Raw genomic sequence first — 18,767 nt, 5'->3', positions numbered from 1 at the left:
AATATTTTTAATGTACTTAAGCGGGAAAAAAATAAAGACCCTATTGGCCCATGAGAAACTTTTTTTTTCCTTTTTAATAAGCAAGTGATTAGGTAGATGTGACTTGGGTGACAAAAACGCTAAATACAAAGGTTAAAAGAACAACGTGACCAAGATATCCTGAAACAAATCCCGAAATTGAACAGATACTTCAAGGCTGCTGAATCTTCTTCCAGTTGAAGACAAGATCCACAGCAGGAGGACTGCCAGCTAGCATCCGCCATCGGTAATATTTCAGCGAATTCGGGGGAGTTAGTGGAATTGGTACTAGTATGTGGTATTAGTACTTTTAAGGATCTGAATACTTCTTCCACCACTGATGTTGTGATTTTGCCTCAGTAAAACATGGTGTTCTGCACTGATGCAGATGCTGTAACCTACCTGTTGGTCAATAAAGCTAAAAGTGATTACCAGCTTGGAGTTGAACTGTAATGCAGGCTATTCTGTTGCTTTGCTGTTCATAGTTACATTCCCATTCTAATTGTTTTGAGGCTGTGGAGGCAAAGGGTTTTATCTGGTATTCTTTCCACTTACATCTCTGTTGATGTTAGTTTTTGTTGTATTGCAAGTGTTTCTTGATCATAATCAACCTGTTAAGGAGAGTCGGAGTAGCGTCGCTAGTTCGAAAGCGGCCCCACAGAGTAAAGTCGCACAAGTGATTATGAACATTCTAACTGACTATTTTCCGATAGACAAAAACTATATGACAAACGCTATAAACAAAAGGCTTCAAAATTTACAATTAGGAGGCTAACAGGTAAAAGACTAGCAGGTAGTAGTATTATGCTACGTTGCTATGTAACAGAAGCTAACTAAAGCTAGCTATCTTCCGTTTTGAAAAAACAATTCACTCTGGTGGAAGCGTTGGAAATATTTATAACTCACGAGTTAGGGCTGATTCTAGCACTGTAGGAATGTAAAGAAAACACTGTAGAGTTGGCTGTCTCAATGTGTGTGTATGCCAATTTACCTTATTTGCATGTGGACCATGTATGGCACTAAATACATTTTTCTGGCACAATGTTTAAAAGCGGGGGGGGGGCCTAGGGGCCCCTGACCACCTTAATCCGCCCCTGTACACAAGAGCTTGTGATCCACTTTTGCGTCAGGACCCACCAGTTAAGAAACATGGTCCTACACATTATTAGACAAATACAATATTAAACATCCCAGTAGCTTACAATTGACCCTTTACAAATATCAAAGATGGGTTTTTATTTTTGAATCCTTAATGTATTGTGTAAAATTAAAAGAACATTTTAATTAAAAGTGTTTCAAACCAGGTGCAACAGGTGCCCTTGAGAGGAGTTGAATAAGCAGATGCTGTGTCTTCCTCTTGTTGGGCAACCAACAGGTTGTTTATATCTGATTAGAATGTACTTTCTAAGGTTTCCTCCTGAGCGCTGCATCTTCATAAGGATCACTTGGCCTCCTTCTCTTCCAACCAACCAGTAACACAGGGCTCACTCCTCCAGCTGAGTGATGGATGTAAAAAATAGATATATTATCAAGGGAACATATTGGTCTTAGAAGCGCAGTTATACACTTAGAGGTTTTTGAAATATGTCACATTTTGTGTACTTGTGTGTGAGACCTTTGCTATGTCTGGTTTGCTGAGGTGGGCAGTCTGGAAAAAAAGAGTTGCACATTGACTATCTGATATTGTGAGTAAATAATGTTTCACATTAAAGAGTTTTCTTAATCCTATAATTGTGTGGATTGTTGCACTTCCGCAATGGAAGACCTTTCTCTTATCCTACATTACTCTCATCCACAGACAGGCCAACCTGCTTATGATCATTCATTTGAATCAGGTGTGATGGAGCAGGGAAACATCTAAAACATGCAGGACAAGGGGTCCCGGAGGACCAGGGTTGGGAACCACCAGGGGTGTAGCCACCAGCCCTTTGTTCCAAGGCCTACCCAAAAACAAAAATATCTCTGAAAAATGATGCACCGGGTGCACATCGCAGAGTAAATAAGAAAAAAAAACTGAAAAGATGCCTATCCATATTTTTTCTAGGCCTACCCAGAAATATTATTCTGGCTACGCCCCTGGGAATCACTGGCCTCTATAAGGACCACCCTTAATCTGTCCATCTAGTTACCATACCATTAAGATCTATTAAATATGAAATATTTCATACCATGTTCTGTTCGAGCCTGGCATTTGTGCCATCTTGAAGCCAATGTTCAAGTTCAGTCACCTCTCCAAGACTGCTCAGTGGGAAATGTAAGGTCTCTGGCATCTCTGGTTGGGACAAACTGTTCTCCATCCTCCCAGCTAGGCTGTTGACTACTGCAGTAAGTTGTGACTGCTGATGCTTGATTTGTTCCAGCAGTGTTAAAATTAGCAGTTCAGCAACTGCAAAAATAAAGAGGATTCATAGAATTTGACTTTCATGACATGGCTGTACATCAGGGGTGTTTCATCCTGGTCCTCAGGGTCTGCTGTCCTGTATGTTTTAGATGTTTCACACACACTTGATTCTAATGAATGGGTTCTTATGAAACTCAGCAGACGCCTGACAACAAGCGGACAGCGGGCGCCGAGGACCAGGATTGAACACCCCTGTTCTACATAAAATGGATCAAATCATAGATCAAAGTTATAGTAACATTTTAAGAACTGATCAAATATTATCCAGCTGCCAAATGATAAAACAGTAACAAAGCTTACCAGTGCAAGGGTTTTGATCTCTTCCAGAACTCTCCACTCAAGATTAGAACTTGGAGGTCGAGGAAATGGTGCTCGCAAGGGAGAGATGGGACTGGAGCGTTGAGGCCGAGGAGAAGGTGCGGGACAGGTGATGGAACTTGAGCTTAGAGGTTGAGGAGAAGGTGGCAGCAAGAGCCGAGGTCGATGCTGAGGGTGAGGTCTCTGCTTCTTTTCTTCTATTTCATGAAACTTTCAACCCATACCAATCAATCAATCAATACTCAAGGGGTAGTGTTAAATACATTTGTCATCAATTCAGATATTTAATAAAAGCGACGATGAAAGTATATATAAAGTACAAATTTAAAGTAAAATAAATGAATAAGTAATAACCACCCCAGTCATTTTAGTTATGCAAAAGAGTCATGGCCACAAGTCTATTTCTATGGGGCAAAACCACACATTTCAGTACGATATCTGACACTTTAGCATATTTGAGTGTTTCTGATGGTTTGGAAATTATAAATATATTTAGGAAGGATGAGCTGAACGGGTAACTGAAGAATTGTTTTTTCTCTGAGAAAACTTTGTATACAATGTACACTCCATCACTACATTTGACAATGTTGTGTATGACACAAACATTGTTTCCAATAATATAGACATTATCCCCTACTGATAATTTAAAAATTGGTTGTAGATCAACTTCAGTCTCCTAATGACCTGGGTAAGGGGGTATTCTGGCTTCCTCACAAACTTCTTTACCCTGTGAAGGAAATTCTCAAAAGGAAATGCAGAAATTTAGTCAAGGCAGCCATGTCGTTGTAGCCTGGCTCTGCCCTCCTATGTACTTCCGCTCAATTTAGATTTTGCTTCTGCACTGAATCTGGGCTTGAGGTACGTAAGTCAGATGTCTTCGGTTAACTTTCTACCTGTCCAATCAGCGAACAGAGGGAGTGGCTAAGAACGATGACGTTAATGTCGTGCGCTACTTTGTGTTGTAGTTCCGTAATGGCGGCGGAGAAAGATGCGAGCTAAGCCATTCGGTCCGTTGTGGCAACACTGCCGAATATACAGAAGTTAAAGTCGAGCAAGAACAATCTTTGATCCCCACGGGGTTCATTTGATTTCCCAGCTAGCTCTGTTAGTTGTGAAGGAGTTGGTTAAGGCGAACGCTAGCGATTGGTTATGGCAGACCCAGAGTGGCTCTGGGCAGATCCAATAGTTTCAAACTTCAACAGAGTACCCGCCTTCAAGGAAGTTAACACTTGTCAATGGAGCGGGCCCAGACTCTCTGTATAAATGAAATGTAGCCTACGAGAGTCTGGTTAGGACCAGGCTAATGTCGTTGGACATCATGGGATAAGTGAAGTAATCCATGAACATTGTATACATGTTGGTCTTTACCATATATGTCGCCAAAGTGGCTAAAAAAAGTTGTTGAGCGTAGTGACTATGAGATAAGGAGCTGATCGGATTAGCCCAAATGGAAATGACACAAAATAGCAGCATGAAGTTGTCATACATGTTACTATCAAGAAACGAAGACAAAACAACAGGACCTGTGTACAGCAGAAACTGCCTAAAACTCAGTTGCTTTCCAGCGGTCGACTTCCCTGAGGGATCTAGGTTTTCTGGCAAACAGGTATGTTAGGGCGCATTTCTACGAGTTGAGATTTTATACTGTCCACAACTTTGGTAGACAAAAGAGATTTCAAGGGACCTCCAAGCTAAAGGTTAAGCAGTTTTCGAACAACACCTAAACAACGGTGGAGAGGGTATGTCATGTGGTTGTTTATGTAGAGTCCTGGCTGAGAGCATTTTTCACAGCCATTGTGAGCTTTGGTGTTTTTCACAAAAGATTAAGCAGGAATATCACCAATCACACTTTCTTACTTCAAAAAAAGATTTTTTTGTTCAAAGTAAAACCCTGTTCTAATTTTTGGAGCTGTGCAATAAAATCTTTAAGGAATTCCTCTGTCGAACTTGGTTTTGTATGTCCACAATACATTTCAATCACCACTGGTTCTTTCATATTTGCACTTAATAACAGTCCTAGGATGGGCCAAAGCCGTATACGGGAACTCTTAAACAATGGCAACCCATCAATGTTGATTTGTAAAAGGAGAGTACAGCCATCTACAACAGACGTTATCATTTTGGAAATAGCTTTGTTCAGAGATTTGAGAATTCCAAAAGTAATATTGACCTCCAGCCTGTTCCAGAATGGTGTACTGAGTTTTGGTGTTTAGAACACTCCTTGCATCTTTCGTAAGATCTGGGTGATAGAAACGTAACAGACTAAATAGAGCTGTTAATGCAACTATTGAGATGCCAAAAGTAAGCGCCCAGTTTGCTAACCTATCAATGAGGGTATTTGGATGGTCTAACTCTGGATCTTTATTCTTTATTTGAAACAAATATTTTCTCATCTCCATCTACGTAATCCGCATCAAAACCTCCAGGATCTGTATCCATGTCTTCAAACTCAGAGGGTTCAGTTATCTATGGGGTCATTGACACTATCTGTAACTGAATTATCATATCCAGCTGGGCCCGTTTTTGTGTCCAACTCTTTTATCCAAGTCCACACGTGCCTTCCTTAAAGTTGAGCTGGACCCCCCCCCCCCCCATTTTTTGCCTCCCATTTCGAATTCAACGTTCAAATTACTCGCCAAAAAATTATATCCTGAGAAAAGTGGATTTTGAGGGGTATAGCTCTATATATAGCAAATCTATATCTATATCAAATCTATAAATCTATAGCAAATTCTCTGCGTGGGCAAAGCAGAGAAAGGGGAGGTAAAAACCGAGCGTTTGAGCTCGATGATAAAGGCACTTAGTTCCAGCTCCTCCAGGGCTGCAAGGTCAAAACTGGGGTACCCACGCTGCACGTAGAATTGTATGTCAGCAGCGTAAGCTCCCAGTGTCTCATCTTGCCTCCGGTGTCGTTGGGCGAGCTGGTTTTGCATGCCTTGCGTCGAAGTTCGTTACCCAAACCTTCGCTCTAAGGCTGTTACCAAAGCCATGAAGTTCTTTTGTTCAGCCGACGTCAGGTCCAGCAGCACCTGCAGTGCCTTACCCTCCAGAGCCAGGGCTACATGACCAGCGGTCTCTTCAGTGCTCCACCCATTGTGTAAAGCGGCTAATCTGACCTGGACAAGGTAGGGCTCTGGAGAGGCTGTGCCAGCATACCGCGGAAGCTTAAAACCCATCTTTGGCCGCGGGTTACTGACTGCTGCAGCATCGGGAAGTGGCTGGGCATAGTCTTCTGACTCTCTGCAGTGGAACTTGTTTTGTACCTGCCCATTGGGGCTCGTTGACAGCAGGGTAGAACAACTTTGCTGGCCTGTGCCCCCAGTAAAGCATCCAAGCTTTAGCGGGGAGCAGGCTCTTCCGCCACAAATCTTCTTCCATCCCACTCACACCGCGGCGAGCTACTCCAGTCGTAGTGTCGGGCGGACTCTCCCAGCGCAGTTCCCCGCTTGAACATGTTGATGTTCCATCTTCTCCCGCCATCTGGAGAGTTAAGAACTCATCCCTCAGTCGCTTCCTCCATTTTCCACAATTCTTCTTCGATTGCTTGCTTCGTCGTCATGATGATCCCACTTCTGACACCAGTGTAGCGCCGGCTAGCGTTGAGAATGGAAGATGAGGAATATTGCTCACTACTGTTTATTAACCCAGGAACACTTTCACATTGGACAGCTTGGATAGCCATTTAACGCAAAAGTGAAGTTGTGCACACAAACAACACACAACTGTATCCGTTTTTAACGTTGTTAACATTAGCCATTTCAAGGGAAAGAAATCTCAAACTGCAAAGCTGCGCTGGTCTAAATTGGACCTTTCAGACCCACGCTTACAGAGTGCAGAGACCCACAGAAGCGACGGTGAATGTGGACAAGTGTGTAGTCAACCCATGGTGTCATCCTCATGCACAGCTCAGTTTCAGGTTCAAGAGCACAATGGCATTGTGAGTGCCACTTCTAAAAATAAGCATAAAACAGATAATATAACCTTTGGCTGGGTCAACGTCAGAGCGATAACGAATGGGATGAAACTCACAACTAGTAAATATTACCCTCTAGGTATACATTCTGAAAGAGACAGTTCATTCAGGTATGGTCTTCCACAGAGGAAAGCAAGACGATCAATTCAAATCAGTTTCAAATGCTCTGTAGTTTTCAAAAAATATTATTCAGTCTTGATGTGTGAAGTTTGAGAGCATGGCTCAGCCTCAGGAAGTTAACAGTTTGGCTTTCATCTGCAATTTCAATAGAATATGTAATTAATTTGGTTTCTTGGGAAAATGTGAACCCATGCTCATCCCTTTTGAACTGGGAATGTATTGTCGTTTATCTGTGTAGTAGAGTTTAGTTTTCTTTCGCCCAATGAAGGTGTTTTAATATTTGAATGTTGTTCAAATATTAGGAGGAGTGCGTGTTATGAAACTGTAGGGCTTTAATGACATGTAAGTTTTGATCACCATGCACGGTCGCCATCTCCCTATTCTAGCGTGTACTGATCACGTCGTTGGGAAAGAAGCCTCTGTGGTGAAACCGAAAGAGAATTTATGTGAACAGCATCTTTGATTAACACAATTGATTAACCCACACCAAGGATCATTTTGTGGTTTGAGAGCTGCTGAGAGCTGCTGAGAGCTGTTGGCCAAGGTGTGTGAGTGCCGGTGCTCAGATTCATCTTCACTGAAGTGAGAGAAAAAAGCTGTCTCATTCTCTCTCCCTCTCCTTTGCTCCCTCTCTCCTCTTTACATTTTTCTCTCTCAGGCTCTCTATGTCTTTCTTTCACACAAACCCTGAATGGATTGATGTGTCCTCTGAGACCAGCGATATGGATAAGAAGGATGTTTTGTAGGTCACATTGAAATTAGAGAAGGCACTCGTGCAATGTGGGTAGACATGAACACCTTGTCACATACATTGACAGGCATTGATCATGAATGTCACGTTACCCTTCCCTAGTCCACAGCAGGATTGTTTTTGCACAAATCCACAATTTCAATTAGAATTGAGGCCAAAGGGATTTGATGCACTCCTGACTTTTTCCCCCCCCACCAGCTTCCTGTACAAGGGCTGTCGCATACGCTCTGTTTGATGAACAGTGCCATTGCCCATGGCTGGAGGAGCTCATTAGAAGTTATTTATAATCATTGGGAAATATTTCCTAGCACTGAAAGACTGAGAGGTCTGGTTAAATACAATTAGCTTTTTCATTTACTGCAGCTAAAAAAAACGGAAGCCAATGCCACATGTCAAAAGAGACAATGAGACAAAGAGATGATGAAAGAGTAGAGGTAGAGGAGTACCATGAAGATATTCTGATGATTTATTTCAGCTTGTGTAGATATGGATTTTAGGTTGCTCTAAAGAATAGTGAACTTGGAAAACCTTCATGGCAGTGGAATTTTGGTAAATATAAGGAGTTATTTTTGCACATCAACTGTGACTTCTACACAACCAGCAAGAGCTTCGCACAACTTTCCAATACTATATTGTGTTGGAGATGATTTCCCCCAACATCCATTTCATCATCACAGTTTTTAAACTAAAGCACAGAATGGCAGCCATACAGTATTTAGCCAAAGACCATTTCAAACGTCTCTGATTTTACCAGACTAGTCACCCCCACATTTATCCTCTATCTAGCCACTGGTCCAAAAAAGCACTTCATACTAGAGCAAGTGACTATTCCAGATGACTGATTGGCTGGTAAGCCACTCACATGTCTGTGCAATTATGTGACACCACAGACACACTCCAATGAGCTCATTACAGACCAAGCCATCATCCATTCACAGATAAGTACTAATAGTCTGGCTGGGCTTGTTGTGGATCACTTAAGCATCCAATCACATGCAAGCTCAGAAAGACAGGACGCAAACAAAAACACCAGGTCAATGCTATTCAGTTTAATAATCTCTCATTAGCAGATGCTGCTGATGTTGTTGTTGTTTATACTTTTCTGGATCTACCTACGCGGATCACACTCTTCTGCTACTTTGTTCATGACTGAAGAGTAGAATTCATATGATTGAAAAAACCTTAGCTGATAGGCAGGCCCAAACGTAATACGCAGATTATTTTCAAATTTTCTGCGGTTATTCAGACTGAAAATCTGCGGAAATCTGCGGAATTCCTCTAGCCTTCCTGTTCGGAGCGACTGAAGATGTTCCACAACAGTTTGACGGCAAATATCGTCGATTGAATGTTGACAGACTTTGCAAAAAAGTATTGATCCATCCTCATAAAGATTGCCTGAAAACTCCCTGGCCCTGTCTCTTGCTGTAATTTGGGTCGATAAGTGTTTGCTTTTCAACTCTTAGCATTTTTGGCTGACGTTTTAATAATAGAGACATAATATGAGTTGAAAAGTGTATTTACATTTTGCCTCAGACCAATGCGTTCTACTTGAAAATCTGCGGGGTTTTGTCGGAATTCTGCGCCCGCGTATTCCGTTTGGGCCTGCTGATAGGCCAGGTCTTTCATTCAAGTTGCATATGGGATGGGATTTGCATGTAATGAATTACATGAACAAAAAAATGAAAATTCCTTTGGTCAATGACACAGTGTCACAATGGTCAGAATGTGAATCACAACTTTTGAAAAACACTGGGGATATCAGGGCATGGTTCTATTTTTCTACCCCTGTTGATTGAGATGACAATTGAAACTATTCCTGACAAGATTGTTCTTTGGCTCTGTTCAAGCTGTAGCTACTGTCTTTACTTCTGGTACACTAATGCTCCCAGTCCTCCACCTGACAGTGGCTTCTTTATCTCACACACACAACCACAAACTCCTTCACAAGCATAAAAAGGGAGACGTGGCTCAGTGAAATATCTTTTAATGGTCTGATTTCTGGCAATGTCCCTACAAGGGCCAACACACATAAAGAAGTGCATACACAAGCACACAATACAACTCGAAACAAATGCACTCACATGCACGTACTGTACATACTGTATGAACACACACACAACAGAGAAGTGGGCTTTGTACTCTGTCCCAAGCCAAAATGTTGGAGAGGTGGGAGACAGTAGGGCTTCCTCCCCTAACGGCTCACCCTGGAGGTCTCATTAAAACCAAGGTTATTTCTCCATCTCTCTTACTTTCTTTCTCCTCTCTCGCCCTCCCTCCATTCCAAGATCTCTCTGACATCCATGACTTACTCCCCCCAGGACACCAACAGAGCAAAACAGTAATGACAGTGAAAGAATGATGTGTGTGTGTGTGAATCTCAAGATTCAGAATAAAACTATTTTGGCTCTAGATTTTTAAAAGGCTGTACTTGTATGGCCTGGGCAATAAGGGGCATCAGAAGTTTAAGGGTCAAAGGGTATTGTAGCTAATCATGTTGAATTCTGTATTTTAGTTACAGTTGGCAAAACCAACTTGCAGGTCCCAGGAGATTCTTGTTTAACCTAGTTAAAGCTAGCCTGGGCTGGGTGCCAGCCGAACTTAGCCCCGCCTACAACATTTGAGGTTGGGAAGTTCTGTCTGGCATTGCTCCGTTGGGGCACAACTATATGGAGTTAGATTAGTTTCATAATTCCCAAACAAACGTAACGTGATTCACATATGTATTTCATGATTCACAAATACATGTAATGCAATTCACAAATGTATTTAATGATTCACAAATAAATGTAACACGATTCACACATATATTTCATGATTCACAAATAAATGTAACTCGATTCACACATGTATTTCATGATTCACAATGCGATTCACAAATGTATTTCGTGATTTACAAATAAATGACCCCATTACATTTGTTTGCAACCTGACGAACACGAGTTACAAATCTGACAAAATGTGTGGATTTTTGGAACTTTCCTGATGTGCTTAGATTCACAAATGCATTTTTTCTAAAATATATTTCTCTGCAGCCTGTCGATGTCTCTTCCAATGTTGGCCAATCACAGCTAGCTTGCTAAACGTTAGCCTCGGAAACACTTAAAATTACTAAACATGGATCCTGCAATTTATGGAAGCAAATCGTGACCAAAATTCAAATGAAAATGCATTTCCAGAAATGCATTTTCATTTTAAGAATGTGGCTGCATTATTTGACTCATAAATGAAATTAGTAATCAATCATCCTATTTGCATTTTAATTTTCTTCCTTAAGACTGCTCATTCTTTCACTTAATTAAAATGAAAACGAAAAAGACATTTTAAATTTAATTTTCAAAATATGCCCCAGCAAATAGATACCAAAATTCAATTTGAAATGTAAAATTTGAAAATGAAAATGCATTTCCAGGAATGCATTTTCATTTTAAGAACGTGGCTGCAAAATCGTGACCACAATTCAAATGAAAATGCATTTCCAGAAATGCATTTTCATTTTCAAGAACGTGGCTGCAAAATCGTGACCACAATTCAAATTCAAATGCATTACCAGAAATGCATTTTCATTTTCAGAACGTGGCAGCAAAATCGTGACCACAATTCAAATTCAAATGCATTTCCAGAAATGCATTTTCATTTTAAGAATGTGGCTGCATTATTTGACTCATAAATAAAATTAGTAATCAATCATCCTATTTGCATTTGCATTTTCTTCATCAAGACTGCAAATGTTATGCCATAATCAAAAAAAAAACAGAGCGGACATTGCATTTTCATTTTCATGTTCTGCCCGCAAAGAACTAGCCTGACGTTGTCATACTCATAATTCTGGTCAGAATATGAGTCTGAGAACTCTCCGTTGGGCTTTGACTACAGGGCGTGTTTCAAACGAGCCTGGAAAACAAATGCCTCTTCGCTCAATTGGATAGATCTACAACCAATCAGAGCAACAGAGTATGTGACGTTTGCTAAGCACCGCATAGTTGTTGTCAACAGAACTTAACTACAAGCAGACTTGAAGTATGCTTGAAGAATGAATACAAACGATTTTTGCCGGTGTTGTAAAATTAATTTAAGGGGAGGGAGAGTACTTGTTCACACGGTCAACCTTTTTGAGCGAAACAATAAAGGGCAATGCATATACGAACAAGTTCTCCGTTTAGGATTACAACTCCATCGGGGCCAGCTGATAAATTTAACTTTTACCAAATCCCGTAGGAAGGACGGCAAAAACATATTTTCCATTGACAAATGCCTTGATTGCGTCTCTCTGTTCCTCTTTCAAAATTAATGCACTGTCGATGTCTTCTAAAACAGACTCGATGGCAGAATCATAACATCCCAGATCTCCAGCGGTAGCCATGTTTGTTCAAAACAAATTCAACTTAAACGCTCTTTTGTGACGTGGGTGATTACGTTACTGTTGATCATCTGTCCATCATCCTATAAAGCCCGCCCGCAATTTAATTGGTTCGCCCAGATTCTGGTTTTCTGTAGTTGGTCCCCAATACGAGACCCTCCAGACCCAACTTCCCGACCAAATTTTTTTTTGGGCGGGGAGAAGTTGGGCTGGCAGCCAGGCTAGCAAAGAACTGCCCATAATTCGAAAACGAAAATGCATTCTGAGCGGCGCAGTAGAGTGACGTCAGTAGCCGCTCTTCTTCAGCTCCCTACTGACCAAGCTGACCGATTGATTGAATTGCCGGGTCTTTAGAGGACGCATCCCAGATCATGGCGCTCCCTCAAATTGTGCAGACACTGATAGAATTAGCTGAGCTGGTAGAAACTAATAATATATCTGAATCTGATGGCCGTGACCGAGTAGAACAAGTCACAGAGAGCTTGGCTGCATACTCTGCCGTCACAGACGTACACATTAATGAGGTTGCCATAGTAAACCTCTCTTCAGTCCTGGAACGGCTGGATGCTGTGGAGCCTCAAATGGGACGGGGACGACCAACCATCCACATCCCGTTCGAGTCCATCGAAAACTATTTATTAAATGGTTTAAAAATAAAGGACAGAGCTGTTGTCGGCCACCATGCAGACCATCCGTCGGAGGATGCAAAGCAACGGATTTATGGAGCTAGAAAGCTGACAAAAGTATCTGAATTTGAATATGAAAGATCTGAAATATTTGTGTGTCGAATTTCATAAAACTGAAATATTTTGCTGTTTAATAAATAATATTAGAATTATTTGTATGCCAAATTTAATAAAACTGAATTATTTTGATCCAAAAATAAAAAAAATCTAAAATTCAGATTGCAGGAATTCAGATTCTTGAAATTCAGATTGCAGAAATTCAGATTCTTGAAATTCAGATTGCGGAAATTCAGATTGCGGAAATTCAGATTTTGTCTGAACTAGGCCAAAGGTGAAACAGCTTGCTTTCACAGGGTAAAGTAGACCATTTAATAAATAGTTTTCGATGGACTCGAACGGGATGTGGATGGTTGTTCGTCCCCGTCCCATTTGAGGCTCCACAGCATCCAGCCGTTCCAGGACTGAAGAGAGGTTTACTATGGCAACCTCATTAATGTGTACGTCTGTGATGGCAGAGTATGCAGCCAAGCTCTCTGTGACTTGTTCTACTCGGTCACGGGCATCAGACTCAGATATATTATTAGTTTCTACCAGCTCAGCTAATTCTATCAGTGTCTGCACAATTTGAGGGAGCGCCATGATCTGTGATGCGTCCTCTAAAGACCCGGCAATTCAATCAATTTCCCGGCACATTTGCCATGTAATGCAATGCGTATGTGCACACCGCCCCCTACCAAAGAAGATGGGTAGCTCGGTCAGCAGGGAGCTGAAGAAGAGCGGCTACTGACGTCACTCTACTGCGCCGCTCAGAATGCATTTTCGTTTTCGAATTATGGGCAGTTCTTTGCTAGCCTGACGTTGTCATACTCATAATTCTCGTCAGAATATGAGTCTGAAAACTCTCCGTTGGGCTTTGACTACAGGGCGTGTTTCAAACGAGCCTGGAAAACAAATGCCTCTTCGCTCAATTGGATAGATCTACAACCACAGAGCAACAGAGTATGTGACGTATGTTAAGCACCGCATAGTTGTTGTCAACAGAACTAAACTACAAGCAGACTTGAAGTATGCTTGAAGAATGAATACAAACGATTTTTGCCCGTGTTGTAAAATTAATTTAAGGGTAGGGAGAGTAGCCTACTTGCTCACACGGTCAACCTTTTTGAGCGAAACAATAAAGGGCAATGCATATATGAAGTTCTCCGTTTAGCATTACAACTCCATCGGGGCCAGTTGATAAATTAAACTTTTACCGAATCCCGTAGGAAGGACGGCAAAAACATATTTTCCATCGACAAATGCCTTGATTGCGTCTCTCTGTTTATCTTTCAAAATTAATGCGCTGTCGATGTCTTCTAAAACAGACTTGATGGCAGTATCATAACATCCCAGATCTCCAGCGGTTGCCATGTTTGTTCAAAACGAATTCAACTTAAGCGCTCTTTTGTGACGTGGGTGATTACGTTACTGTTGATCATCTGTCCATCATCGTATAAAGCCCGCCCTGTCAATTTCATTGGTTCGCCCAGATTCTGGTTTTTCGCTCAAAAAGGTTGACCGTGTGAACAAGTACTCTCCCTACCCTTAAATTAATTTTACAACACCGGCAAAAATAGTTTGTATTCATTCTTCAAGCATACTTCAAGTCTGCTTGTAGTTTAGTTCTGTTGACAACAACTATGCGGTGCTTAGCATACGTCACATACTCTGTTGCTCTGATTGGTTGTAGATCTATCCAATTGAGCGAAGAGGCATTTGTTTTCCAGGCTCGTTTGAAACACGCCCTGTAGTCAAAGCCCAACGGAGAGTTCTCAGACTCATATTCTGACTAGAATTATGAGTATGACAACGTCAGGCTACATTACGAAACCCTCCAGACCCAACTTCCCGACCAAATTTTTTGGGGGGCGGGGAGAAGTTGGGCTGGCAGCCAGGCTAGTTCTTTGCGTGCAGAACATGAAAATGAAAATGCAATGTCCGCTCTGTTTTTTTTTTGATTATGGCATAACAAGTGCAGTCTTGATGAAGAAAATATTACTGCAAATAGGATGATTGATTACTAATTTTATTTATGAGTCAAATAATGCAGCCACATTCTTAAAATGAAAATGCATTTCTGGTAATGCATTTGAATTTGAATTGTGGTCACGATTTTGCAGCCACGTTCTGAAAATGAAAATGCATTTCTGGTAATGCATTTGAATTTGAATTGTGGTCACGATTTTGCAGCCACGTTCTTGAAAATGAAAATGCATTTCTGGAAATGCATTTTCATTTGAATTGTGGTCACGCCACGTTCTTAAAATGAAAATGCATTCCTGGAAATGCATTTTCATTTTCAAATTTTACATTTCAAATTGAATTTTGTTATCTATTTGCTGGGGCATATTTTGAAAATTAAATTTAAAATGTCTTTTTCGTTTTCATTTTAATTAAGTGAAAGAATGAGCAGTCTTAAGGAAGAAAATTAAAATGCAAATAGGGTGATTGATTACTAATTTCATTTATGAGTCAAATAATGCAGCCACATTCTTAAAATGAAAATGCATTTCTGGAAATGCATTTTCATTTGAATTTTGGTCACGATTTGCTTCCATAGCCATTCTCAAGAATATTCAATCACGTGTGATAATCGGTTTAATAAGATTAACAAGCATTCTAAAACTGGTTGTTCCCATCCTTCATTGTGATTGGCTATATCGCGTTCCATGCCGTTGTAAAATCCAGTATAACCTCACAGGTTGTCCTCATAACATTCTTTAACATTCCATATTACTGCGCATCGAATATTTCAAATTGAAAAAGACGGCAAAGATGTCCATCTGGCTGTTGCGTGGCAACGATTTATGTAGGAACTATAGCCTACTTTGTAGTAGCGGAAGAATTACGGTTTATTATTAAACTATTTTGTTTCTAATTGTTTTTATTGATGAAACCATATCAAATATTTGTAGTAACAGTTTTAGAAAAGCAATAAGCCCCGCAAGTCCAGCTAAATTTTAGAACGGGTAAAGGGGTTTTCGGCACTCCGCTTCTCATCGTGCCTAACAACTCCCCTTACCTGTTCTAAAATCAGCGTAAACCACAGCCTCTTGGGCCTTATTGCTTAATTAGGTGCGTTCGACATGAACCGACTTCATGCGGCGCTGCAGCCGGCTGCAGGCGGCTGACTTGAAACCAGACCCCCACCCCTCGCCCCTCGGCTTGCAGCAACAAGTGGATGTAGGTGGTATTGCATTTACGGTTAGGTTCCCGTGTCTTCCGGTCGTTTTTATTCTATCAACTCCAGTCAACATTTACAAAACTATTTCCCCCAATAATTTTTGTTCCACTCTCGAACCTGGCTCATACTACTAGCTTTTTCATAGAATAATTTTTCCTGATTTTTGCTAAGTTTGAAACCAATCCGAAATGGGCAAACTAGCAATTCCCTAATTTACAGACGTGTGTCTGTGGAGGAAAAATTCCGCTTTGCGTCAAGTGCAATCTCGGAATGATACTTGCGTCGTTGACAAAGTCAATTGCGCTGGGTGCAAGATAGGGCCCAAGGGGTCACATAAGAACCTGATGGGCCCAAGAAAACAAAGTAATGTCATGTTTTGGACATGGTTACGCTTACTTCTTTTAACTCATTCTAACAATAGTACAGCTAATAGTGCTGATCTGGGAGTGAAAGTAAACTAATTATCCACAGAACATTTCAATTGTCTCTGGATAATGGATACAATCAATGTGGAAGTCCAAGCAGTAAATACACAATTAGAAAGTACTTGAAAGAGTGGCACAAGGATTGAAACTAGCTGCCTTAGCAGAAGTTTATAAAATATAGAACTTCATAAAATGAGAATTATCTATTAGTAATGGCCTTGTACCAAAGTACATCATTTATACTTTTTAGCAGATTTTTTTAATATCTTGGATTCTCAATGCTTTGAAGTATTTCAGTTCACAACCTCTTTGGTGGATTACAAAGTGTGTCCTTTAACCATCACTTCTCTCCTTTCATCGCCATCCTCACAGATAGGAGGGAGTTAGATGGCTGAGCGGGAAGGGAATCGGGCTATTACTCAGAAGGTTGCCGGTTCGATTCCAGGCTGGTCAAATGACGTTGTGTCCTTGGGCAAGGCACTTCACTCTACTTGCCTCGGGGGGAATGTCCCTGTATTTACTGTGAGTCGCTCTGGATAAGAGCGTCTGCTAAATGACTAAATGTAAATAGGATGTTGCCTTTACACGTACAAAACAGGTCATAAAGGTAAAGGGGATTATTTTCGACCTCTTGAAAGCATGGAATAATAATGATGTCCCATGATGTATTTTGTGTGCTAATCAGTAAAAAAAAAACAAAGAACATTTTGAACTTGCATGTTTAGTTTCAGGATTCTTATGAGAAAGTGATGTCTCACACAGGAAACGCATCACAATGTACAGTATATTATGGTCACGATGATCGCCACCTTACAAAGGAACAGCCAGGCCATTTAATGTTGCAAAACATGACAATAGTGCTCATGTCAGTTTACCTTGGTTGCTGTGTTTCCATACATGTTCTGGTATCATATTGCTATTACTTCACACTGGTTCCAGGGCCAGTCCCATCTCCTCCACAACACCTTGGACTCCTACAAACACAGACACGCACGCACACACACATACACACACACACAGACACACAAACACGTGGCAGGGTAAGATAATTGTCAAATGAGACAATGTGAAAATGATTCAAATCAGACATTCTGATCTTCCTCCCCCCATGCAACTTGACATTGAAATTGGTGTGTTATATTCTTTTCAACTCTGCACAGTATTTCCTTCTTATGAATTTCCTATGGCCCATAATAGTTTCCAAGGTTCCTTTGAATAAATGTATCCAGCCAAACTACTCTGTTGCACTCTGAAGAAAAAGCACATCAACTCTGAATTCCCCATGCTACCTCCCTCGGTAATGATGACTGAAGATCTATGCTGAGAGTGAGCACAGACCCAGGGACTCAAATTGGGTCTCCAGAGAAGCTGAATTCTTGCTTCCTCTCACTGCAAGCCAGGTGGGCAACCACCTCTTTCTCTGCCTCCTAGAAGAGCCACTAGCAGTGTCAGACCAACACTTACCTTCCACTGTATACATCTTGTGGAAAAAGTGGGATTTCCAATCAGTAGATCAGCTATTGCCTTCTCATCTGTTCATAGATTCTGGCCTATCGTTAACTAAAATATCCTTGTTCCTACTGTAACCTATATTTTTAACCTAAATGTTGTAATGGCACAGTTGGCACTCACAGGTTATTGATGCAATATCTGCCTGATTGAATAACTATCTTTAGATTTTTCCTATCTACAATCAATTCTGTCTTCTGACCTTAATGCCCCAGAGACACTTTGTGTGTCTGAACTAGTACTTTTTGACTTTGAGGTGTTTGTTAAACTCTCTCTCCAATCTGCAGATGGTTAATACCCACAACCCAACTGAATAGTCACATCAGGGCCGGCCCAAGCCTTTATGGGGCCTTAAGCAAAATAGATTTAAGGGCCCCTCGGCGTCGCTTATTGTTGCAGAAAAATAATAATTATACATATATATTTTTACATAATACTTAACTGCTATTTCATTTGCTCTCGGGGGCCCTCTGGTAGCCACAGGGGCCATAAGCAGCCGCTTAGTTTGCTTAATGCCTTGGACCGGCCCTGAGTCACATCATTCCTGAAGAGACAGACAGAGCTTTTCTTCATCAGTCTCATGCTTTATATAACAAATAGTGGGCTTGACAGAGTGGCCAACAAAGTTTAGGTGAAAATTGAGGTGAACAAAGCCCAGCTGTTGACCTTTGCATATTACTGTAACGGTATTGGCCACCCCCTGCAGTGAGAGTTTGAACTTCTGCCTTCACGTAGAATGTACTTCTACTTCCTATGTAATCTAAAATAAATGTATACAATTCTAACTCATAGGATAAACAAATTCTAATACTTTGTTTAGGAGTCAGATAGCTGAGCGGTGAGGGAGTCGGGCTAGTAATCAGAAGGTTGCCGGATCGATTTACCGCCATGCCAAATTACGTTGTGTCCTTGGGCAAGGCACTTCACCCTACTTGCCTCGGGGGAATGTCCCTGTAGTTACTGTAAGTCGCTCTGGATAAGAGCGT

General features: G+C 41.1%; 1 long non-coding RNA gene across 1 annotated transcript; it reads right to left on the bottom strand.

The window, feature by feature from the left end:
- Positions 1–1,862: 1,862 nt before the first annotated feature.
- LOC124472124 lies at positions 1,863–17,242 on the bottom strand. Its single transcript, XR_006956615.1, has 3 exons — positions 17,148–17,242; positions 2,720–2,947; positions 1,863–2,404 (listed from the first exon to the last, which is right to left on the bottom strand). It is a non-coding gene; the product is annotated as an uncharacterized LOC124472124 (long non-coding RNA).
- Positions 17,243–18,767: the final 1,525 nt, after the last annotated feature.

The sequence above is a fragment of the Hypomesus transpacificus genome, chromosome 10 (genome assembly GCF_021917145.1).
Source record: "Hypomesus transpacificus isolate Combined female chromosome 10, fHypTra1, whole genome shotgun sequence".
NCBI classification, from domain to species: domain Eukaryota; kingdom Metazoa; phylum Chordata; class Actinopteri; order Osmeriformes; family Osmeridae; genus Hypomesus; species Hypomesus transpacificus.
Note: the sequence above shows the minus strand (reverse complement) of the source record. Positions and strands in the feature narration are given on the sequence as shown.